This window comes from Rhinoderma darwinii, chromosome 4 (assembly GCF_050947455.1).
Source record: "Rhinoderma darwinii isolate aRhiDar2 chromosome 4, aRhiDar2.hap1, whole genome shotgun sequence".
Taxonomy (NCBI): domain Eukaryota; kingdom Metazoa; phylum Chordata; class Amphibia; order Anura; family Rhinodermatidae; genus Rhinoderma; species Rhinoderma darwinii.
The window spans coordinates 130611173-130631504 of NC_134690.1; the positions used below are offsets into that span (position 1 = coordinate 130611173).

Consider the following 20332-nt stretch of genomic DNA (forward strand, 5'->3'; position numbering starts at 1 on the left):
CATCTGTTTGACTTTATTCAACTCTAAGATCATTGGCTCTTCTGGGTGACATAAAAGCTGACCGTCCTAGAAAGAAATGCCTTCTTGTTCCCACCTGCTAGAGTTTAATTCATGTTGGATGATATTTACAGGAATAAGACCAGCACACACTTACATTTACCAAGTGGGTTAGGCAGCTGCTTCCTAATATGCCACCGGAACAACGGAAGTGGATTGAGCCATGCCTCGTTCAGGTAACCCCAGTCTCACAATGGTGCGCAACTGGAGTCAGAAGTTATTTCCAGGAAGTGAGATGACTGACTTTATTGAACAAAATACTTGTCAGAAGTGGGATTTGAACCCACGCCTCCTTTCAGAGACCAGAACACCCAACTAGGGAAGAATTTTCATCTTGAGTCTGGTGCCTTGGACCGCTCTGCCATCCTGACATCCTGAGTAATAGAGAGAAGACTGAAAGGTACATGCAATCACCCCGAATATACAAGTCATTTTGTTATTCAAGTACAAGTTTATTTCTCATCTGTTTGACTTTATTCAACTCTAAGATCATTGGCTCTTCTGGGTGACATAAAAGCTGACCGTCCTAGAAAGAAATGCCTTCTTGTTCCCACCTGCTAGAGTTTAATTCATGTTGGATGATATTTACAGGAATAAGACCAGCACACGCTTACATTTACCAAGTGGGTTAGGCAGCTGCTTCCTAATATGCCACCGGGACAACGGAAGTGGATTGAGCCATGCCTCGCTCAGTTACCCCCAGTCTCACAATGGTGCGCAACTGGAGTCAGAAGTTATTTCCAGGAAGTGAGATGACTGACTTTATTGAACAAAATACTTGTCAGAAGTGGGATTTGAACCCACACCTCCTTTCAGAGACCAGAACACCCAACTAGGGAAGAATTTTCATCTTGAGTCTGGCGCCTTGGACTGCTCGGCCATCCTGACATCCTGAGTATTAGGAGAGAAGACTGAAAGGTACATGCAATCACCCCGAATATACAAGTCATTTTGTTATTCAAGTACAAGTTTATTTCTCATCTGTTTGACTTTATTCAACTCTAAGATCATTGGCTCTTCTGGGTGACATAAAAGCTGACCGTCCTAGAAAGAAATGCCTTCTTGTTCCCACCTGCTAGAGTTTAATTCATGTTGGATGATATTTACAGGAATAAGACCAGCACACACTTACATTTACCAAGTGGGTTAGGCAGCTGCTTCCTAATATGCCACCGGAACAACGGAAGTGGATTGAGCCATGCCTCGTTCAGGTAACCCCAGTCTCACAATGGTGCGCAACTGGAGTCAGAAGTTATTTCCAGGAAGTGAGATGACTGACTTTATTGAACAAAATACTTGTCAGAAGTGGGATTTTAACCCACGCCTCCTTTCAGAGACCAGAACACCCGACTAGGGAAGAATTTTCATCTTGAGTCTGGCGCCTTGGACCGCTCGGCCATCCTGACATCCTGAGTATTAGGAGAGCAGACTGAAAGGTACATGCAATCACCACGAATATACAAGTCATTTTGTTATTCAAGTACAAGTTTATTTCTCATCTGTTTGACTTTATTCAACTCTAAGATCATTGGCTCTTCTGGGTGACATAAAAGCTGACCGTCCAAGAAAGAAATGCCTTCTTGTTCCCACCTGCTAGAGTTTAATTCCTGTTGGATGATATTTACAGGAATAAGACCAGCACACACTTACATTTACCAAGTGGGTTAGGCAGCTGCTTCCTAATATGCCACCGGAACAACGGAAGTGGATTGAGCCATGACTCGTTCAGTTACCCCCAGTCTCACAATGGTGCGCAACTGGAGTCAGAAGTTATTTCCAGGAAGTGAGATGACTGACTTTATTGAACAAATTACTTGTCACTAGTGGGATTTGAACCCACACCTCCTTTCAGAGACCAGAACACCCAACTAGGGAAGAATTTTCATCTTGAGTCTGGCGCCTTGGACCGCTCGGCCATCCTGACATCCGGAGAATTAGGAGAGCAGACTGAAAGGTACATGCAATCACCACGAATATACAAGTCATTTTGTTATTCAAGTACAAGTTTATTTCTCATCTGTTTGACTTTATTCAACTCTAAGATCATTGGCTCTTCTGGGTGACATAAAAGCTGACCGTCCTAGAAAGAAATGCCTTCTTGTTCCCACCTGCTAGAGTTTAATTCATGTTGGATGATATTTACAGGAATAAGACCAGCACACAGTTACATTTACCAAGTGGGTTAGGCAGCTGCTTCCTAATATGCCACCGGAACAACGGAAGTGGATTGAGCCATGCCTCGTTCAGGTAACCCCAGTCTCACAATGGTGCGCAACTGGAGTCAGAAGTTATTTCCAGGAAGTGAGATGACTGACTTTATTGAACAAAATTCTTGTCAGAAGTGGGATTTGAACCCACGCCTCCTTTCAGAGACCGGAACACCCAACTAGGGAAGAATTTTCATCTTGAGTCTGGCGCCTTGGACCGCTCGGCCATCCTGACATCCTGAGTATTAGGAGAGAAGACTGAAAGGTACATGCAATCACCCCGAATATACAAGTCATTTTGTTATTCAAGTACAAGTTTATTTCTCATCTGTTTGACTTTATTCAACTCTAAGATCATTGGCTCTTCTGGGTGACATAAAAGCTGACCGTCCAAGAAAGAAATGCCTTCTTGTTCCCACCTGCTAGAGTTTAATTCCTGTTGGATGATATTTACAGGAATAAGACCAGCACACACTTACATTTACCAAGTGGGTTAGGCAGCTGCTTCCTAATATGCCACCGGAACAACGGAAGTGGATTGAGCCATGACTCGTTCAGGTAACCCCAGTCTCACAATGGTGCGCAACTGGAGTCAGAAGTTATTTCCAGGAAGTGAGATGACTGACTTTATTGAACAAAATACTTGTCAGAAGTGGGATTTGAACCCACACCTCCTTTCAGAGACCAGAACACCCAACTAGGGAAGAATTTTACCCTTGAGTCTGGCGCTTTGGACCGCTCGGCCATCCTGACATCCTGAGTATTAGGAGAGAAGACTGAAAGGTACATGCAATCACCCCGAATATACAAGTCATTTTGCTATTCAAGTACAAGTTTATTTCTCATCTGTTTGACTTTATTCAACTCTAAGATCATTGGCTCTTCTGGGTGACATAAAAGCTGACCGTCCTAGAAAGAAATGCCTTCTTGTTCCCACCTGCTAGAGTTTAATTCATGTTGGATGATATTTACAGGAATAAGACCAGCACACACTTAGGGTATGTGCACACACACTAATTACGTCCGTAATTGACGGACGTATTTCGGCCGCAAGTCCCGGACCGAACACTGTGCAGGGAGCCGGGCTCCTAGCATCATAGTTATGTACGATGCTAGGAGTCCCTGCCTCTCTGCAGGACAACTGTCCCGTACTGTAATCATGTTTTCAGTACGGGACAGTAGTTCCACGGAGTAGCAGGAACTCCTAGCATCGTACATAAGTATGATGCTAGGAGCCCGGCTCCCTGCACTGTGGTCGGTCCGGTACTTGCGGCCGAAATACGTCCGTCAATTACGGACGTAATTAGTGTGTGTGCACATACCCTTACATTTACCAAGTGGGTTAGGCAGCTGCTTCCTAATATGCCACCGGAACAACGGAAGTGGATTGAGCCATGCCTCGTTCAGGTAACCCCAGTCTCACAATGGTGCGCAACTGGAGTCAGAAGTTATTTCCAGGAAGTGAGATGACTGACTTTATTGAACAAAATACTTGTCAGAAGTGAAATTTGAACCCACTCCTCCTTTCAGAGACCAGAACACCCAACTAGGGAAGAATTTTACCCTTGAGTCTGGCGCCTTGGACCGCTCGGCCATCCTGACATCCTGAGTATTAGGAGAGAAGACTGAAAGGTACATGCAATCACCCCGAATATACAAGTCCTTTTGTTATTCAAGTACAAGTTTATTTCTCATCTGTTTGACTTTATTCAACTCTAAGATCATTGGCTCTTCTGGGTGACATAAAAGCTGACCGTCCTAGAAAGAAATGCCTTCTTGTTCCCACCTGCTAGAGTTTTATTCATGTTGGTTGATATTTACAGGAATAAGACCAACACACACTTACATTTACCAAGTGGGTTAGGCAGCTGCTTCCTAATATGCCACCGGGACAACGGAAGTGGATTGAGCCATGCCTCGTTCAGGTAACCCCAGTCTCACAATGGTGCGCAACTGGAGTCAGAAGTTATTTCCAGGAAGTGAGATGACTGACTTTATTGAACAAAATACTTGTCAGAAGTGGGATTTGAACCCTCACCTCCTTTCAGAGACCAGAACACCCAACTAGGGAAGAATTTTCATCTTGAGTCTGGCGCCTTGGACCGCTCGGCCATCCTGACATCCTGAGTATTAGGAGAGAAGACTGAAAGGTACATGCAATCACCCCGAATATACAAGTCATTTTGCTATTCAAGTACAAGTTTATTTCTCATCTGTTTGACTTTATTCAACTCTAAGATCATTGGCTCTTCTGGGTGACATAAAAGCTGACCGTCCTAGAAAGAAATGCCTTCTTGTTCCCACCTGCTAGAGTTGAATTCATGTTGGATGATATTTACAGGAATAAGACCAGCACACACTTACATTTACCAAGTGGGTTAGGCAGCTGCTTCCTAATATGCCACCGGAACAACGGAAGTGGATTGAGCCATGCCTCGTTCAGGTAACCCCAGTCTCACAATGGTGCGCAACTGGAGTCAGAAGTTATTTCCAGGAAGTGAGATGACTGACTTTATTGAACAAAATACTTGTCAGAAGTGAAATTTGAACCCACTCCTCCTTTCAGAGACCAGAACACCCAACTAGGGAAGAATTTTCATCTTGAGCCTGGCGCCTTGGACCGCTCGGCCATCCTGACATCCTGAGTATTAGGAGAGAAGACTGAAAGGTACATGCAATCACCCCGAATATACAAGTCATTTTGTTATTCAAGTACAAGTTTATTTCTCATCTGTTTGACTTTATTCAACTCTAAGATCATTGGCTCTTCTGGGTGACATAAAAGCTGACCGTCCTAGAAAGAAATGCCTTCTTGTTCCCACCTGCTAGAGTTTTATTCATGTTGGATGATATTTACAGGAATAAGACCAACACACACTTACATTTACCAAGTGGGTTAGGCAGCTGCTTCCTAATATGCCACCGGGACAACGGAAGTGGATTGAGCCTTGCCTCGTTCAGGTACCCCCAGTTTCACAATGGTGCGCAACTGGAGTCAGAAGTTATTTCCAGGAAGTGAGATGACTGACTTTATTGAACAAAATACTTGTCAGAAGTGGGATTTGTACCCACGCCTCCTTTCAGAGACCAGAACACCCAACTAGGGAAGAATTTTACCCTTGAGTCTGGCGCCTTGGACCGCTCGGCCAACCTGACATCCTGAGTATTAGGAGAGAAGACTGAAAGGTACATGCAATCACCCCGAATATACAAGTCCTTTTGTTATTCAAGTACAAGTTTATTTCTCATCTGTTTGACTTTATTCAACTCTAAGATCATTGGCTCTTCTGGGTGACATAAAAGCTGACCGTCCTAGAAAGAAATGCCTTCTTGTTCCCACCTGCTAGAGTTTAATTCATGTTGGATGATATTTACAGGAATAAGACCAGCACACACTTACATTTACCAAGTGGGTTAGGCAGCTGCTTCCTAATATGCCACCGGAACAACGGAAGTGGATTGAGCCATGCCTCGTTCAGGTAACCCCAGTCTCACAATGGTGCGCAACTGGAGTCAGAAGTTATTTCCAGGAAGTGAGATGACTGACTTTATTGAACAAAATACTTGTCAGAAGTGGGATTTGAACCCACGCCTCCTTTCAGAGACCAGAACACCCAACTAGGGAAGAATTTTCATCTTGAGTCTGGCACCTTGGACCGCTCGGCCATCCTGACATCCTGAGTATTAGGAGAGAAGACTGAAAGGTACATGCAATCACCCCGAATATACAAGTCATTTTGTTATTCAAGTACAAGTTTATTTCTCATCTGTTTGACTTTATTCAACTCTAAGATCATTGGCTCTTCTGGGTGACATAAAAGCTGACCGTCCTAGAAAGAAATGCCTTCTTGTTCCCACCTGCTAGAGTTTAATTCATGTTGGATGATATTTACAGGAATAAGACCAGCACACACTTACATTTACCAAGTGGGTTAGGCAGCTGCTTCCTAATATGCCACCGGAACAACGGAAGTGGATTGAGCCATGCCTCGTTCAGGTAACCCCAGTCTCACAATGGTGCGCAACTGGAGTCAGAAGTTATTTCCATGAAGTGAGATGACTGACTTTATTGAACAAAATACTTGTCAGAAGTGGGATTTGAACACACGCCTCCTTTCAGAGACCAGAACACCCAACTAGGGAAGAATTTTCATCTTGAGTCTGGCGCCTTGGACCGCTCGGCCATCCTGACATCCTGAGTAATAGGAGAGAAGACTGAAAGGTACATGCAATCACCCCGAATATACAAGTCATTTTGTTATTCAAGTACAAGTTTATTTCTCATCTGTTTGACTTTATTCAACTCTAAGATCATTGGCTCTTCTGGGTGACATAAAAGCTGACCGTCCTAGAAAGAAATGCCTTCTTGTTCCCACCTGCTAGAGTTTAATTCATGTTGGATGATATTTACAGGAATAAGAGCAGCACACACTTACATTTACCAAGTGGGTTAGGCAGCTGCTTCCTAATATGCCACCGGAACAACGGAAGTGGATTGAGCCATGCCTCGTTCAGGTAACCCCAGTCTCACAATGGTGCGCAACTGGAGTCAGAAGTTATTTCCAGGAAGTGAGATGACTGACTTTATTGAACAAAATACTTGTCAGAAGTGAAATTTGAACCCACGCCTCCTTTCAGAGACCAGAACACCCAACTAGGGAGGAATTTTACCCTTGAGTCTGGCGCCTTGGACCGCTCGGCCATCCTGACATCCTGAGTGTTAGGAGAGAAGACTGAAAGGTACATGCAATCACCGCGAATATACAAGTCATTTTGTTATTCAAGTACAAGTTTATTTCTCATCTGTTTGACTTTATTCAACTCTAAGATCATTGGCTCTTCTGGGTGACATAAAAGCTGACCGTCCTAGAAAGAAATGCCTTCTTGTTCCCACCTGCTAGAGTTTAATTCATGTTGGATGATATTTACAGGAATAAGACCAGCACACACTTACATTTACCAAGTGGGTTAGGCAGCTGCTTCCTAATATGCCACCGGAACAACGGAAGTGGATTGAGCCATGCCTCGTTCAGGTAACCCCATTCTCACAATGGTGCGCAACTGGAGTCAGAAGTTATTTCCAGGAAGTGAGATGACTGACTTTATTGAACAAAATACTTGTCAGAAGTGGGATTTGTACCCACGCCTCCTTTCAGAGACCAGAACACCCAACTAGGGAAGAATTTTACCCTTGAGTCTGGCGCCTTGGACCGCTCGGCCAACCTGACATCCTGAGTATTAGGAGAGAAGACTGAAAGGTACATGCAATCACCCCGAATATACAAGTCCTTTTGTTATTCAAGTACAAGTTTATTTCTCATCTGTTTGACTTTATTCAACTCTAAGATCATTGGCTCTTCTGGGTGACATAAAAGCTGACCGTCCTAGAAAGAAATGCCTTCTTGTTCCCACCTGCTAGAGTTTAATTCCTGTTGGATGATATTTACAGGAATAAGACCAGCACACACTTACATTTACCAAGTGGGTTAGGCAGCTGCTTCCTAATATGCCACCGGAACAACGGAAGTGGATTGAGCCATGCCTCGTTCAGGTAACCCCATTCTCACAATGGTGCGCAACTGGAGTCAGATGTTATTTCCAGGAAGTGAGATGACTGACTTTATTGAACAAAATACTTGTCAGAAATGGGATTTGAACCCACGCCTCCTTTCAGAGACCAGAACACCTGAACAGGGAAGAATTTTCATCTTGAGTCTGGCACCTTGGACCGCTCGGCCATCCTGACATCCTGAGTATTAGGAGAGAAGACTGAAAGGTACATGCAATCACCCCGAATATACAAGTCATTTTGTTATTCAAGTACAAGTTTATTTCTCATCTGTTTGACTTTATTCAACTCTAAGATCATTGGCTCTTCTGGGTGACATAAAAGCTGACCGTCCTAGAAAGAAATGCCTTCTTGTTCCCACCTGCTAGAGTTTAATTCATGTTGGATGATATTTACAGGAATAAGACCAGCACACACTTACATTTACCAAGTGGGTTAGGCAGCTGCTTCCTAATATGCCACCGGAACAACGGAAGTGGATTGAGCCATGCCTCGTTCAGGTAACCCCAGTCTCACAATGGTGCGCAACTGGAGTCAGAAGTTATTTCCAGGAAGTGAGATGACTGACTTTATTGAACAAAATACTTGTCAGAAGTGGGATTTGAACCCACGCCTCCTTTCAGAGACCAGAACACCCAACTAGGGAAGAATTTTCATCTTGAGTCTGGCACCTTGGACCGCTCGGCCATCCTGACATCCTGAGTATTAGGAGAGAAGACTGAAAGGTACATGCAATCACCCCGAATATACAAGTCATTTTGTTATTCAAGTACAAGTTTATTTCTCATCTGTTTGACTTTATTCAACTCTAAGATCATTGGCTCTTCTGGGTGACATAAAAGCTGACCGTCCTAGAAAGAAATGCCTTCTTGTTCCCACCTGCTAGAGTTTAATTCATGTTGGATGATATTTACAGGAATAAGACCAGCACACACTTACATTTACCAAGTGGGTTAGGCAGCTGCTTCCTAATATGCCACCGGAACAACGGAAGTGGATTGAGCCATGCCTCGTTCAGGTAACCCCAGTCTCACAATGGTGCGCAACTGGAGTCAGAAGTTATTTCCATGAAGTGAGATGACTGACTTTATTGAACAAAATACTTGTCAGAAGTGGGATTTGAACCCACGCCTCCTTTCAGAGACCAGAACACCCAACTAGGGAAGAATTTTCATCTTGAGTCTGGCGCCTTGGACTGCTCGGCCATCCTGACATCCTGAGTAATAGGAGAGAAGACTGAAAGGTACATGCAATCACCCCGAATATACAAGTCATTTTGTTATTCAAGTACAAGTTTATTTCTCATCTGTTTGACTTTATTCAACTCTAAGATCATTGGCTCTTCTGGGTGACATAAAAGCTGACCGTCCTAAAAAGAAATGCCTTCTTGTTCCCACCTGCTAGAGTTTAATTCATGTTGGATGATATTTACAGGAATAAGAGCAGCACACACTTACATTTACCAAGTGGGTTAGGCAGCTGCTTCCTAATATGCCACCGGAACAACGGAAGTGGATTGAGCCATGCCTCGTTCAGGTAACCCCAGTCTCACAATGGTGCACAACTGGAGTCAGAAGTTATTTCCAGGAAGTGAGATGACTGACTTTATTGAACAAAATACTTGTCAGAAGGGAAATTTGAACCCACGCCTCCTTTCAGAGACCAGAACACCCAACTAGGGAGGAATTTTACCCTTGAGTCTGGCGCCTTGGACCGCTCGGCCATCCTGACATCCTGAGTGTTAGGAGAGAAGACTGAAAGGTACATGCAATCACCGCGAATATACAAGTCATTTTGTTATTCAAGTACAAGTTTATTTCTCATCTGTTTGACTTTATTCAACTCTAAGATCATTGGCTCTTCTGGGTGACATAAAAGCTGACCGTCCTAGAAAGAAATGCATTCTTGTTCACAACTGCTAGAGTTTAATTCATGTTGGATGATATTTACAGGAATAAGACCAGCACACACTTACATTTACCAAGTGGGTTAGGCAGCTGCTTCCTAATATGCCACCGGAACAACGGAAGTGGATTGAGCCATGCCTCGTTCAGGTAACCCCATTCTCACAATGGTGCGCAACTGGAGTCAGAAGTTATTTCCAGGAAGTGAGATGACTGACTTTATTGAACAAAATACTTGTTAGAAGTGGGATTTGTACCCACGCCTCCTTTCAGAGACCAGAACACCCAACTAGGGAAGAATTTTCATCTTGAGTCTGGCGCCTTGGACCGCTCGGCCATCCTGACATCCTGAGTATTAGGAGAGAAGACTGAAAGGTACATTCAATCACCCCGAATATACAAGTCATTTTGTTATTCAAGTACAAGTTTATTTCTCATCTGTTTGACTTTATTCAACTCTAAGATCATTGGCTCTTCTGGGTGACATAAAAGCTGACCGTCCTAGAAAGAAATGCCTTCTTGTTCCCACCTGCTAGAGTTTAATTCATGTTGGATGATATTTACAGGAATAAGACCAGCACACACTTACATTTACCAAGTGGGTTAGGCAGCTGCTTCCTAATATGCCACCGGAACAACAGAAGTGGATTGAGCCATGCCTCGTTCAGGTAACCCCAGTCTCACAATGGTGCACAACTGGAGTCAGAAGTTATTTCCAGGAAGTGAGATGACTGACTTTATTGAACAAAATACTTGTCAGAAGTGAAATTTGAACCCACTCCTCCTTTCAGAGACCAGAACACCCAACTAGGGAAGAATTTTACCCTTGAGTCTGGCGCCTTGGACCGCTCGGCCAACCTGACATCCTGAGTATTAGGAGAGAAGACTGAAAGGTACATGCAATCACCCCGAATATACAAGTCCTTTTGTTATTCAAGTACAAGTTTATTTCTCATCTGTTTGACTTTATTCAACTCTAAGATCATTGGCTCTTCTGGGTGACATAAAAGCTGACCGTCCTAGAAAGAAATGCCCTCTTGTTCCCACCTGCTAGAGTTTAATTCATGTTGGATGATATTTACAGGAATAAGAGCAGCACACACTTACATTTACCAAGTGGGTTAGGCAGCTGCTTCCTAATATGCCACCGGAACAACGGAAGTGGATTGAGCCATGCCTCGTTCAGGTAACCCCAGTCTCACAATGGTGCACAACTGGAGTCAGAAGTTATTTCCAGGAAGTGAGATGACTGACTTTATTGAACAAAATACTTGTCAGATGTGAAATTTGAACCCACTCCTCCTTTCAGAGACCAGAACACCCAACTAGGGAAGAATTTTACCCTTGAGTCTGGCACCTTGGACCGCTCGGCCAACCTGACATCCTGAGTATTAGGAGAGAAGACTGAAAGGTACATGCAATCACCCCGAATATACAAGTCCTTTTGTTATTCAAGTACAAGTTTATTTCTCATCTGTTTGACTTTATTCAACTCTAAGATCATTGGCTCTTCTGGGTGACATAAAAGCTGACCGTCCTAGAAAGAAATGCCTTCTTGTTCCCACCTGCTAGAGTTTTATTCATGTTGGATGATATTTACAGGAATAAGACCAACACACACTTACATTTACCAAGTGGGTTAGGCAGCTGCTACCTAATATGCCACCGGGACAACGGAAGTGGATTGAGCCATGCCTCGTTCAGGTACCCCCAGTCTCACAATGGTGCGCAACTGGAGTCAGAAGTTATTTCCAGGAAGTGAGATGACTGACTTTATTGAACAAAATACTTGTCAGAAGTGGGATTTGAACCCACGCCTCCTTTCAGAGACCAGAACACCCAACTAGGGAAGAATTTTCATCTTGAGTCTGGCGCCTTGGACCGCTCGGCCATCCTGACATCCTGAGTATTAGGAGAGCAGACTGAAAGGTACATGCAATCACCCCGAATATACAAGTCATTTTGTTATTCAAGTACAAGTTTATTTCTCATCTGTTTGACTTTATTCAACTCTAAGATCATTGGCTCTTCTGGGTGACATAAAAGCTGACCGTCCTAGAAAGAAATGCCTTCTTGTTCCCACCTGCTAGAGTTTAATTCCTGTTGGATGATATTTACAGGAATAAGACCAGCACACACTTACATTTACCAAGTGGGTTAGGCAGCTGCTTCCTAATATGCCACCGGAACAACGGAAGTGGATTGAGCCATGACTCGTTCAGGTAACCCCAGTCTCACAATGGTGCGCAACTGGAGTCAGAAGTTATTTCCAGGAAGTGAGATGACTGACTTTATTGAACAAAATACTTGTCAGAAGTGGGATTTGTACCCACGCCTCCTTTCAGAGACCAGAACACCCAACTAGGGAAGAATTTTCATCTTGAGTCTGGCGCCTTGGACCGCTCGGCCATCCTGACATCCTGAGTATTAGGAGAGAAGACTGAAAGGTACATGCAATCACCCCGAATATACAAGTCATTTTGTTATTCAAGTACAAGTTTATTTCTCATCTGTTTGACTTTATTCAACTCTAAGATCATTGGCTCTTCTGGGTGACATAAAAGCTGACCGTCCTAGAAAGAAATGCCTTCTTGTTCCCACCTGCTAGAGTTTAATTCATGTTGGATGATATTTACAGGAATAAGACCAGCACACACTTACATTTACCAAGTGGGTTAGGCAGCTGCTTCCTAATATGCCACCGGAACAACAGAAGTGGATTGAGCCATGCCTCGTTCAGGTAACCCCAGTCTCACAATGGTGCACAACTGGAGTCAGAAGTTATTTCCAGGAAGTGAGATGACTGACTTTATTGAACAAAATACTTGTCAGAAGTGAAATTTGAACCCACTCCTCCTTTCAGAGACCAGAACACCCAACTAGGGAAGAATTTTACCCTTGAGTCTGGCGCCTTGGACCGCTCGGCCAACCTGACATCCTGAGCATTAGGAGAGAAGACTGAAAGGTACATGCAATCACCCCGAATATACAAGTCCTTTTGTTATTCAAGTACAAGTTTATTTCTCATCTGTTTGACTTTATTCAACTCTAAGATCATTGGCTCTTCTGGGTGACATAAAAGCTGACCGTCCTAGAAAGAAATGCCTTCTTGTTCCCACCTGCTAGAGTTTTATTCATGTTGGATGATATTTACAGGAATAAGACCAACACACACTTACATTTACCAAGTGGGTTAGGCAGCTGCTTCCTAATATGCCACCGGGACAACGGAAGTGGATTGAGCCATGCCTCGTTCAGGTACCCCCAGTCTCACAATGGTGCGCAACTGGAGTCAGAAGTTATTTCCAGGAAGTGAGATGACTGACTTTATTGAACAAAATACTTGTCAGCAGTGGGATTTGAACCCACACCTCCTTTCAGAGACCAGAACACCCAACTAGTGAAGAATTCTACCCTTGAGTCTGGCGCCTTGGACCGCTCGGCCATCCTGACATCCTGAGTGTTAGGAGAGAAGACTGAAAGGTACATGCAATCACCCCGAATATACAAGTCATTTTGTTATTCAAGTACAAGTTTATTTCTCATCTGTTTGACTTTATTCAACTCTAAGATCATTGGCTCTTCTGGGTGACATAAAAGCTGACCGTCCTAGAAAGAAATGCCTTCTTGTTCCCACCTGCTAGAGTTGAATTCATGTTGGATGATATTTACAGGAATAAGACCAGCACACACTTACATTTACCAAGTGGGTTAGGCAGCTGCTTCCTAATATGCCACCGGAACAACGGAAGTGGATTGAGCCATGCCTCGTTCAGGTAACCCCAGTCTCACAATGGTGCGCAACTGGAGTCAGAAGTTATTTCCAGGAAGTGAGATGACTGACTTTATTGAACAAAATACTTGTCAGAAGTGGGATTTGAACCCACGCCTCATTTCAGAGACCAGAACACCCAACAAAGGAAGAATTTTCATCTTGAGTCTGGCGCCTTGGACCGCTCGGCCATCCTGACATCCTGAGTATTAGGAGAGAAGACTGAAAGGTACATGTAATCACCCCGAATATACAAGTCATTTTGTTATTCAAGTACAAGTTTATTTCTCATCTGTTTGACTTTATTCAACTCTAAGATCATTGGCTCTTCTGGGTGACATAAAAGCTGACCGTCCTAGAAAGAAATGCCTTCTTGTTCCCACCTGCTAGAGTTTAATTCATGTTGGATGATATTTACAGGAATAAGACCAGCACACACTTACATTTACCAAGTGGGTTAGGCAGCTGCTTCCTAATATGCCACCGGAACAACAGAAGTGGATTGAGCCATGCCTCGTTCAGGTAACCCCAGTCTCACAATGGTGCACAACTGGAGTCAGAAGTTATTTCCAGGAAGTGAGATGACTGACTTTATTGAACAAAATACTTGTCAGAAGTGAAATTTGAACCCACTCCTCCTTTCAGAGACCAGAACACCCAACTAGGGAAGAATTTTACCCTTGAGTCTGGCGCCTTGGACCGCTCGGCCAACCTGACATCCTGAGCATTAGGAGAGAAGACTGAAAGGTACATGCAATCACCCCGAATATACAAGTCCTTTTGTTATTCAAGTACAAGTTTATTTCTCATCTGTTTGACTTTATTCAACTCTAAGATCATTGGCTCTTCTGGGTGACATAAAAGCTGACCGTCCTAGAAAGAAATGCCTTCTTGTTCCCACCTGCTAGAGTTTTATTCATGTTGGATGATATTTACAGGAATAAGACCAACACACACTTACATTTACCAAGTGGGTTAGGCAGCTGCTTCCTAATATGCCACCGGGACAACGGAAGTGGATTGAGCCATGCCTCGTTCAGGTACCCCCAGTCTCACAATGGTGCGCAACTGGAGTCAGAAGTTATTTCCAGGAAGTGAGATGACTGACTTTATTGAACAAAATACTTGTCAGCAGTGGGATTTGAACCCACACCTCCTTTCAGAGACCAGAACACCCAACTAGTGAAGAATTCTACCCTTGAGTCTGGCGCCTTGGACCGCTCGGCCATCCTGACATCCTGAGTGTTAGGAGAGAAGACTGAAAGGTACATGCAATCACCCCGAATATACAAGTCATTTTGTTATTCAAGTACAAGTTTATTTCTCATCTGTTTGACTTTATTCAACTCTAAGATCATTGGCTCTTCTGGGTGACATAAAAGCTGACCGTCCTAGAAAGAAATGCCTTCTTGTTCCCACCTGCTAGAGTTGAATTCATGTTGGATGATATTTACAGGAATAAGACCAGCACACACTTACATTTACCAAGTGGGTTAGGCAGCTGCTTCCTAATATGCCACCGGAACAACGGAAGTGGATTGAGCCATGCCTCGTTCAGGTAACCCCAGTCTCACAATGGTGCGCAACTGGAGTCAGAAGTTATTTCCAGGAAGTGAGATGACTGACTTTATTGAACAAAATACTTGTCAGAAGTGGGATTTGAACCCACGCCTCATTTCAGAGACCAGAACACCCAACAAAGGAAGAATTTTCATCTTGAGTCTGGCGCCTTGGACCGCTCGGCCATCCTGCCATCCTGAGTATTAGGAGAGAAGACTGAAAGGTACATGCAATCACCCCGAATATGCAAGTCATTTTGCTATTCAAGTACAAGTTTATTTCTCATCTGTTTGACTTTATTCAACTCTAAGATCATTGGCTCTTCTGGGTGACATAAAAGCTGACCGTCCTAGAAAGAAATGCCTTCTTGTTCCCACCTGCTAGAGTTTAATTCATGTTGGATTATATTTACAGGAATAAGACCAGCACACACTTACATTTACCAAGTGGGTTAGGCAGCTGCTTCCTAATATGCCACCGGAACAACGGAAGTGGATTGAGCCATGCCTCGTTCAGGTAACCCCAGTCTCACAATGGTGCGCAACTGGAGTCAGAAGTTATTTCCAGGAAGTGAGATGACTGACTTTATTGAACAAAATACTTGTCAGAAGTGGGATTTGAACCCACGCCTCATTTCAGAGACCAGAACATCCAACAAAGGAAGAATTTTCATCTTGAGTCTGGCGCCTTGGACCGCTCGGCCATCCTGACATCCTGAGTATTAGGAGAGAAGACTGAAAGGTACATGCAATCACCCCGAATATGCAAGTCATTTTGCTATTCAAGTACAAGTTTATTTCTCATCTGTTTGACTTTATTCAACTCTAAGATCATTGGCTCTTCTGGGTGACATAAAAGCTGACCGTCCTAGAAAGAAATGCCTTCTTGTTCCCACCTGCTAGAGTTTAATTCATGTTGGATTATATTTACAGGAATAAGACCAGCACACACTTACATTTACCAAGTGGGTTAGGCAGCTGCTTCCTAATATGCCACCGGAACAACGGAAGTGGATTGAGCCATGCCTCGTTCAGGTAACCCCAGTCTCACAATGGTGCGCAACTGGAGTCAGAAGTTATTTCCAGGAAGTGAGATGACTGACTTTATTGAACAAAATACTTGTCAGAAGTGGGATTTGAACCCACGCTTCCTTTCAGAGACCAGAACACCCAACTAGGGAAGAATTTTCATCTTGAGTCTGGCGCCTTGGACCGCTCGGCCATCCTGAGTATTAGGAGAGCAGACTGAAAGGTACATGCAATCACCACGAATATACAAGTCATTTTGTTATTCAAGTACAAGTTTATTTCTCATCTGTTTGACTTTATTCAACTCTAAGATCATTGGCTCTTCTGGGTGACATAAAAGCTGACCGTCCTAGAAAGAAATGCCTTCTTGTTCCCACCTGCTAGAGTTTAATTCCTGTTGGATGATATTTACAGGAATAAGACCAGCACACACTTACATTTTCCAAGTGGGTTAGGCAGCTGCTTCCTAATATGCCACCGGAACAACGGAAGTGGATTGAGCCATGACTCGTTCAGGTAACCCCAGTCTCACAATGGTGCGCAACTGGAGTCAGAAGTTATTTCCAGGAAGTGAGATGACTGACTTTATTGAACAAAATAATTGTCAGAAGTGGGTTTTGAACCCACACCTCCTTTCAGAGACCAGAACACCCAACTAGGGAAGAATTTTCATCTTGAGTCTGGCGCCTTGGACCGCTCGGCCATCCTGACATCCAGAGTATTAAGAGAGAAGACTGAAAGGTACATGCAATCACCCCGAATATACAAGTCATTTTGTTATTCAAGTACAAGTTTATTTCTCATCTGTTTGACTTTATTCAACTCTAAGATCATTGGCTCTTCTGGGTGACATAAAAGCTGACCGTCCTAGAAAGAAATGCCTTCTTGTTCCCACCTGCTAGAGTTTAATTCCTGTTGGATGATATTTACAGGAATAAGACCAGCACACACTTACATTTACCAAGTGGGTTAGGCAGCTGCTTCCTAATATGCCACCGGAACAACGGAAGTGGATTGAGCCATGACTCGTTCAGGTAACCCCAGTCTCACAATGGTGCGCAACTGGAGTCAGAAGTTATTTCCAGGAAGTGAGATGACTGACTTTATTGAACAAAATACTTGTCAGAAGTGGGATTTGAACCCACACCTCCTTTCAGAGACCAGAACACCCAACTAGGGAAGAATTTTCATCTTGAGTCTGGCGCCTTGGACCGCTCGGCCATCCTGACATCCTGAGTATTAGGAGAGAAGACTGAAAGGTACATGCAATCACCCCGAATATACAAGTCATTTTGTTATTCAAGTACAAGTTTATTTCTCATCTGTTTGACTTTATTCAACTCTAAGATCATTGGCTCTTCTGGGTGACATAAAAGCTGACCGTCCTAGAAAGAAATGCCTTCTTGTTCCCACCTGCTAGAGTTTAATTCATGTTGGATGATATTTACAGGAATAAGACCAGCACACACTTACATTTACCAAGTGGGTTAGGCAGCTGCTTCCTAATATGCCACTGGAACAACGGAAGTGGATTGAGCCATGCCTCGTTCAGGTAACCCCAGTCTCACAATGGTGCGCAACTGGAGTCAGAAGTTATTTCCAGGAAGTGAGATGACTGACTTTATTGAACAAAATACTTGTCAGAAGTGGGATTTGAACCCACGCCTCCTTTCAGAGACCAGAACACCCAACTAGGGAAGAATTTTCATCTTGAGTCTGGCGACTTGGACCGCTCGGCCATCCTGACATCCTGAGTATTAGGAGAGCAGACTGAAAGGTACATGCAATCATCACGAATATACAAGTCATTTTGTTATTCAAGTACAAGTTTATTTCTCATCTGTTTGATTTTATTCAACTCTAAGATCATTGGCTCTTCTGGGTGACATAAAAGCTGACCGTCCTAGAAAGAAATGCCTTCTTGTTCCCACCTGCTAGAGTTTAATTCATGTTGGATAATATTTAAAGAATAAGACCAACACACACTTACATTTACCAAGTGGGTTAGGCAGCTGCTTCCTAATATGCCACCGGAACAACGGAAGTGGATTGAGCCATGCCTCGTTCAGGTAACCCCAGTCTCACAATGGTGCGCAACTGGAGTCAGAAGTTATTTCCAGGAAGTGAGATGACTGACTTTATTGAACAAAATAATTGTCAGAAGTGGGTTTTGAACCCACACCTCCTTTCAGAGACCAGAACACCCAACTAGGGAAGAATTTTCATCTTGAGTCTGGCGCCTTGGACCGCTCGGCCATCCTGACATCCAGAGTATTAAGAGAGAAGACTGAAAGGTACATGCAATCACCCCGAATATACAAGTCATTTTGTTATTCAAGTACAAGTTTATTTCTCATCTGTTTGACTTTATTCAACTCTAAGATCATTGGCTCTTCTGGGTGACATAAAAGCTGACCGTCCTAGAAAGAAATGCCTTCTTGTTCCCACCTGCTAGAGTTTAATTCATGTTGGATTATATTTACAGGAATAAGACCAGCACACACTTACATTTACCAAGTGGGTTAGGCAGCTGCTTCCTAATATGCCACCGGAACAACGGAAGTGGATTGAGCCATGCCTCGTTCAGGTAACCCCAGTCTCACAATGGTGCGCAACTGGAGTCAGAAGTTATTTCCAGGAAGTGAGATGACTGACTTTATTGAACAAAATACTTGTCAGAAGTGGGATTTGAACCCACGCTTCCTTTCAGAGACCAGAACACCCAACTAGGGAAGAATTTTCATCTTGAGTCTGGCGCCTTGGACCGCTCGGCCATCCTGACATCCTGAGTATTAGGAGAGCAGACTGAAAGGTACATGCAATCACCACGAATATACAAGTCATTTTGTTATTCAAGTACAAGTTTATTTCTCATCTGTTTGACTTTATTCAACTCTAAGATCATTGGCTCTTCTGGGTGACATAAAAGCTGACCGTCCTAGAAAGAAATGCCTTCTTGTTCCCACCTGCTAGAGTTTAATTCCTGTTGGATGATATTTACAGGAATAAGACCAGCACACACTTACATTTTCCAAGTGGGTTAGGCAGCTGCTTCCTAATATGCCACCGGAACAACGGAAGTGGATTGAGCCATGACTCGTTCAGGTAACCCCAGTCTCACAATGGTGCGCAACTGGAGTCAGAAGTTATTTCCAGGAAGTGAGATGACTGACTTTATTGAACAAAATAATTGTCAGAAGTGGGTTTTGAACCCACACCTCCTTTCAGAGACCAGAACACCCAACTAGGGAAGAATTTTCATCTTGAGTCTGGCGCCTTGGACCGCTCGGCCATCCTGACATCCAGAGTATTAAGAGAGAAGACTGAAAGGTACATGCAATCACCCCGAATATACAAGTCATTTTGTTATTCAAGTACAAGTTTATTTCTCATCTGTTTGACTTTATTCAACTCTAAGATCATTGGCTCTTCTGGGTGACATAAAAGCTGACCGTCCTAGAAAGAAATGCCTTCTTGTTCCCACCTGCTAGAGTTTAATTCCTGTTGGATGATATTTACAGGAATAAGACCAGCACACACTGACATTTACCAAGTGGGTTAGGCAGCTGCTTCCTAATATGCCACCGGAACAACGGAAGTGGATTGAGCCATGACTCGTTCAGGTAACCCCAGTCTCACAATGGTGCGCAACTGGAGTCAGAAGTTATTTCCAGGAAGTGAGATGACTGACTTTATTGAACAAAATACTTGTCAGAAGTGGGATTTGAACCCACACCTCCTTTCAGAGACCAGAACACCCAACTAGGGAAGAATTTTCATCTTGAGTCTGGCGCCTTGGACCGCTCAGCCATCCTGACATCCTGAGTATTAGGAGAGAAGACTGAAAGGTACATGCAATCACCCCGAATATACAAGTCATTTTGTTATTCAAGTACAAGTTTATTTCTCATCTGTTTGACTTTATTCAACTCTAAGATCATTGGCTCTTCTGGGTGACATAAAAGCTGACCGTCCTAGAAAGAAATGCCTTCTTGTTCCCACCTGCTAGAGTTTAATTCATGTTGGATGATATTTACAGGAATAAGACCAGCACACACTTACATTTACCAAGTGGGTTAGGCAGCTGCTTCCTAATATGCCACCGGAACAACGGAAGTGGATTGAGCCATGCCTCGTTCAGGTAACCCCAGTCTCACAATGGTGCGCAACTGGAGTCAGAAGTTATTTCCAGGAAGTGAGATGACTGACTTTATTGAACAAAATACTTGACAGAA

General features: G+C 43.6%; 26 non-coding genes across 26 annotated transcripts in view; all 26 read right to left on the reverse strand.

The window, feature by feature from the left end:
• Positions 1 to 319: 319 nt before the first annotated feature.
• On the reverse strand, positions 320 to 428 carry TRNAL-CAA (transfer RNA leucine (anticodon CAA)). The gene is made up of 2 exons: positions 391 to 428; positions 320 to 365 (listed from the first exon to the last, which is right to left on the reverse strand). It is a non-coding gene; the product is annotated as a tRNA-Leu (tRNA).
• Positions 429 to 836: 408 nt separating this feature from the next.
• TRNAL-CAA (transfer RNA leucine (anticodon CAA)) lies at positions 837 to 945 on the reverse strand. Its single transcript has 2 exons — positions 908 to 945; positions 837 to 882 (listed from the first exon to the last, which is right to left on the reverse strand). It is a non-coding gene; the product is annotated as a tRNA-Leu (tRNA).
• A 409-nt stretch (positions 946 to 1354) lies between these two features.
• TRNAL-CAA (transfer RNA leucine (anticodon CAA)) lies at positions 1355 to 1463 on the reverse strand. Its single transcript has 2 exons — positions 1426 to 1463; positions 1355 to 1400 (listed from the first exon to the last, which is right to left on the reverse strand). It is a non-coding gene; the product is annotated as a tRNA-Leu (tRNA).
• A 927-nt stretch (positions 1464 to 2390) lies between these two features.
• Positions 2391 to 2499, reverse strand: TRNAL-CAA (transfer RNA leucine (anticodon CAA)). Its single transcript has 2 exons — positions 2462 to 2499; positions 2391 to 2436 (listed from the first exon to the last, which is right to left on the reverse strand). It is a non-coding gene; the product is annotated as a tRNA-Leu (tRNA).
• A 409-nt stretch (positions 2500 to 2908) lies between these two features.
• TRNAL-CAA (transfer RNA leucine (anticodon CAA)) lies at positions 2909 to 3017 on the reverse strand. Its single transcript has 2 exons — positions 2980 to 3017; positions 2909 to 2954 (listed from the first exon to the last, which is right to left on the reverse strand). It is a non-coding gene; the product is annotated as a tRNA-Leu (tRNA).
• A 1258-nt stretch (positions 3018 to 4275) lies between these two features.
• Positions 4276 to 4384, reverse strand: TRNAL-CAA (transfer RNA leucine (anticodon CAA)). Its single transcript has 2 exons — positions 4347 to 4384; positions 4276 to 4321 (listed from the first exon to the last, which is right to left on the reverse strand). It is a non-coding gene; the product is annotated as a tRNA-Leu (tRNA).
• Positions 4385 to 5829: 1445 nt separating this feature from the next.
• Positions 5830 to 5938, reverse strand: TRNAL-CAA (transfer RNA leucine (anticodon CAA)). The gene is made up of 2 exons: positions 5901 to 5938; positions 5830 to 5875 (listed from the first exon to the last, which is right to left on the reverse strand). It is a non-coding gene; the product is annotated as a tRNA-Leu (tRNA).
• Positions 5939 to 6347: 409 nt separating this feature from the next.
• On the reverse strand, positions 6348 to 6456 carry TRNAL-CAA (transfer RNA leucine (anticodon CAA)). Its single transcript has 2 exons — positions 6419 to 6456; positions 6348 to 6393 (listed from the first exon to the last, which is right to left on the reverse strand). It is a non-coding gene; the product is annotated as a tRNA-Leu (tRNA).
• Positions 6457 to 7901: 1445 nt separating this feature from the next.
• Positions 7902 to 8010, reverse strand: TRNAL-CAA (transfer RNA leucine (anticodon CAA)). Its single transcript has 2 exons — positions 7973 to 8010; positions 7902 to 7947 (listed from the first exon to the last, which is right to left on the reverse strand). It is a non-coding gene; the product is annotated as a tRNA-Leu (tRNA).
• Positions 8011 to 8419: 409 nt separating this feature from the next.
• On the reverse strand, positions 8420 to 8528 carry TRNAL-CAA (transfer RNA leucine (anticodon CAA)). The gene is made up of 2 exons: positions 8491 to 8528; positions 8420 to 8465 (listed from the first exon to the last, which is right to left on the reverse strand). It is a non-coding gene; the product is annotated as a tRNA-Leu (tRNA).
• A 409-nt stretch (positions 8529 to 8937) lies between these two features.
• TRNAL-CAA (transfer RNA leucine (anticodon CAA)) lies at positions 8938 to 9046 on the reverse strand. Its single transcript has 2 exons — positions 9009 to 9046; positions 8938 to 8983 (listed from the first exon to the last, which is right to left on the reverse strand). It is a non-coding gene; the product is annotated as a tRNA-Leu (tRNA).
• A 2481-nt stretch (positions 9047 to 11527) lies between these two features.
• TRNAL-CAA (transfer RNA leucine (anticodon CAA)) lies at positions 11528 to 11636 on the reverse strand. Its single transcript has 2 exons — positions 11599 to 11636; positions 11528 to 11573 (listed from the first exon to the last, which is right to left on the reverse strand). It is a non-coding gene; the product is annotated as a tRNA-Leu (tRNA).
• A 409-nt stretch (positions 11637 to 12045) lies between these two features.
• TRNAL-CAA (transfer RNA leucine (anticodon CAA)) lies at positions 12046 to 12154 on the reverse strand. Its single transcript has 2 exons — positions 12117 to 12154; positions 12046 to 12091 (listed from the first exon to the last, which is right to left on the reverse strand). It is a non-coding gene; the product is annotated as a tRNA-Leu (tRNA).
• Positions 12155 to 13081: 927 nt separating this feature from the next.
• TRNAL-CAA (transfer RNA leucine (anticodon CAA)) lies at positions 13082 to 13190 on the reverse strand. Its single transcript has 2 exons — positions 13153 to 13190; positions 13082 to 13127 (listed from the first exon to the last, which is right to left on the reverse strand). It is a non-coding gene; the product is annotated as a tRNA-Leu (tRNA).
• A 409-nt stretch (positions 13191 to 13599) lies between these two features.
• Positions 13600 to 13708, reverse strand: TRNAL-CAA (transfer RNA leucine (anticodon CAA)). Its single transcript has 2 exons — positions 13671 to 13708; positions 13600 to 13645 (listed from the first exon to the last, which is right to left on the reverse strand). It is a non-coding gene; the product is annotated as a tRNA-Leu (tRNA).
• A 927-nt stretch (positions 13709 to 14635) lies between these two features.
• On the reverse strand, positions 14636 to 14744 carry TRNAL-CAA (transfer RNA leucine (anticodon CAA)). The gene is made up of 2 exons: positions 14707 to 14744; positions 14636 to 14681 (listed from the first exon to the last, which is right to left on the reverse strand). It is a non-coding gene; the product is annotated as a tRNA-Leu (tRNA).
• Positions 14745 to 15153: 409 nt separating this feature from the next.
• Positions 15154 to 15262, reverse strand: TRNAL-CAA (transfer RNA leucine (anticodon CAA)). Its single transcript has 2 exons — positions 15225 to 15262; positions 15154 to 15199 (listed from the first exon to the last, which is right to left on the reverse strand). It is a non-coding gene; the product is annotated as a tRNA-Leu (tRNA).
• A 409-nt stretch (positions 15263 to 15671) lies between these two features.
• Positions 15672 to 15780, reverse strand: TRNAL-CAA (transfer RNA leucine (anticodon CAA)). Its single transcript has 2 exons — positions 15743 to 15780; positions 15672 to 15717 (listed from the first exon to the last, which is right to left on the reverse strand). It is a non-coding gene; the product is annotated as a tRNA-Leu (tRNA).
• Positions 15781 to 16699: 919 nt separating this feature from the next.
• TRNAL-CAA (transfer RNA leucine (anticodon CAA)) lies at positions 16700 to 16808 on the reverse strand. Its single transcript has 2 exons — positions 16771 to 16808; positions 16700 to 16745 (listed from the first exon to the last, which is right to left on the reverse strand). It is a non-coding gene; the product is annotated as a tRNA-Leu (tRNA).
• Positions 16809 to 17217: 409 nt separating this feature from the next.
• TRNAL-CAA (transfer RNA leucine (anticodon CAA)) lies at positions 17218 to 17326 on the reverse strand. The gene is made up of 2 exons: positions 17289 to 17326; positions 17218 to 17263 (listed from the first exon to the last, which is right to left on the reverse strand). It is a non-coding gene; the product is annotated as a tRNA-Leu (tRNA).
• Positions 17327 to 17735: 409 nt separating this feature from the next.
• Positions 17736 to 17844, reverse strand: TRNAL-CAA (transfer RNA leucine (anticodon CAA)). The gene is made up of 2 exons: positions 17807 to 17844; positions 17736 to 17781 (listed from the first exon to the last, which is right to left on the reverse strand). It is a non-coding gene; the product is annotated as a tRNA-Leu (tRNA).
• Positions 17845 to 18252: 408 nt separating this feature from the next.
• On the reverse strand, positions 18253 to 18361 carry TRNAL-CAA (transfer RNA leucine (anticodon CAA)). The gene is made up of 2 exons: positions 18324 to 18361; positions 18253 to 18298 (listed from the first exon to the last, which is right to left on the reverse strand). It is a non-coding gene; the product is annotated as a tRNA-Leu (tRNA).
• Positions 18362 to 18770: 409 nt separating this feature from the next.
• TRNAL-CAA (transfer RNA leucine (anticodon CAA)) lies at positions 18771 to 18879 on the reverse strand. The gene is made up of 2 exons: positions 18842 to 18879; positions 18771 to 18816 (listed from the first exon to the last, which is right to left on the reverse strand). It is a non-coding gene; the product is annotated as a tRNA-Leu (tRNA).
• Positions 18880 to 19288: 409 nt separating this feature from the next.
• TRNAL-CAA (transfer RNA leucine (anticodon CAA)) lies at positions 19289 to 19397 on the reverse strand. Its single transcript has 2 exons — positions 19360 to 19397; positions 19289 to 19334 (listed from the first exon to the last, which is right to left on the reverse strand). It is a non-coding gene; the product is annotated as a tRNA-Leu (tRNA).
• Positions 19398 to 19806: 409 nt separating this feature from the next.
• Positions 19807 to 19915, reverse strand: TRNAL-CAA (transfer RNA leucine (anticodon CAA)). The gene is made up of 2 exons: positions 19878 to 19915; positions 19807 to 19852 (listed from the first exon to the last, which is right to left on the reverse strand). It is a non-coding gene; the product is annotated as a tRNA-Leu (tRNA).
• Positions 19916 to 20324: 409 nt separating this feature from the next.
• TRNAL-CAA (transfer RNA leucine (anticodon CAA)) overlaps positions 20325 to 20332 on the reverse strand; it is a 109-nt gene continuing 101 nt past the window's right edge. The window contains exon 2 of the tRNA in view: positions 20325 to 20332. This exon is cut by the window's right edge and continues 38 nt beyond it. This is a non-coding gene — a tRNA (tRNA-Leu).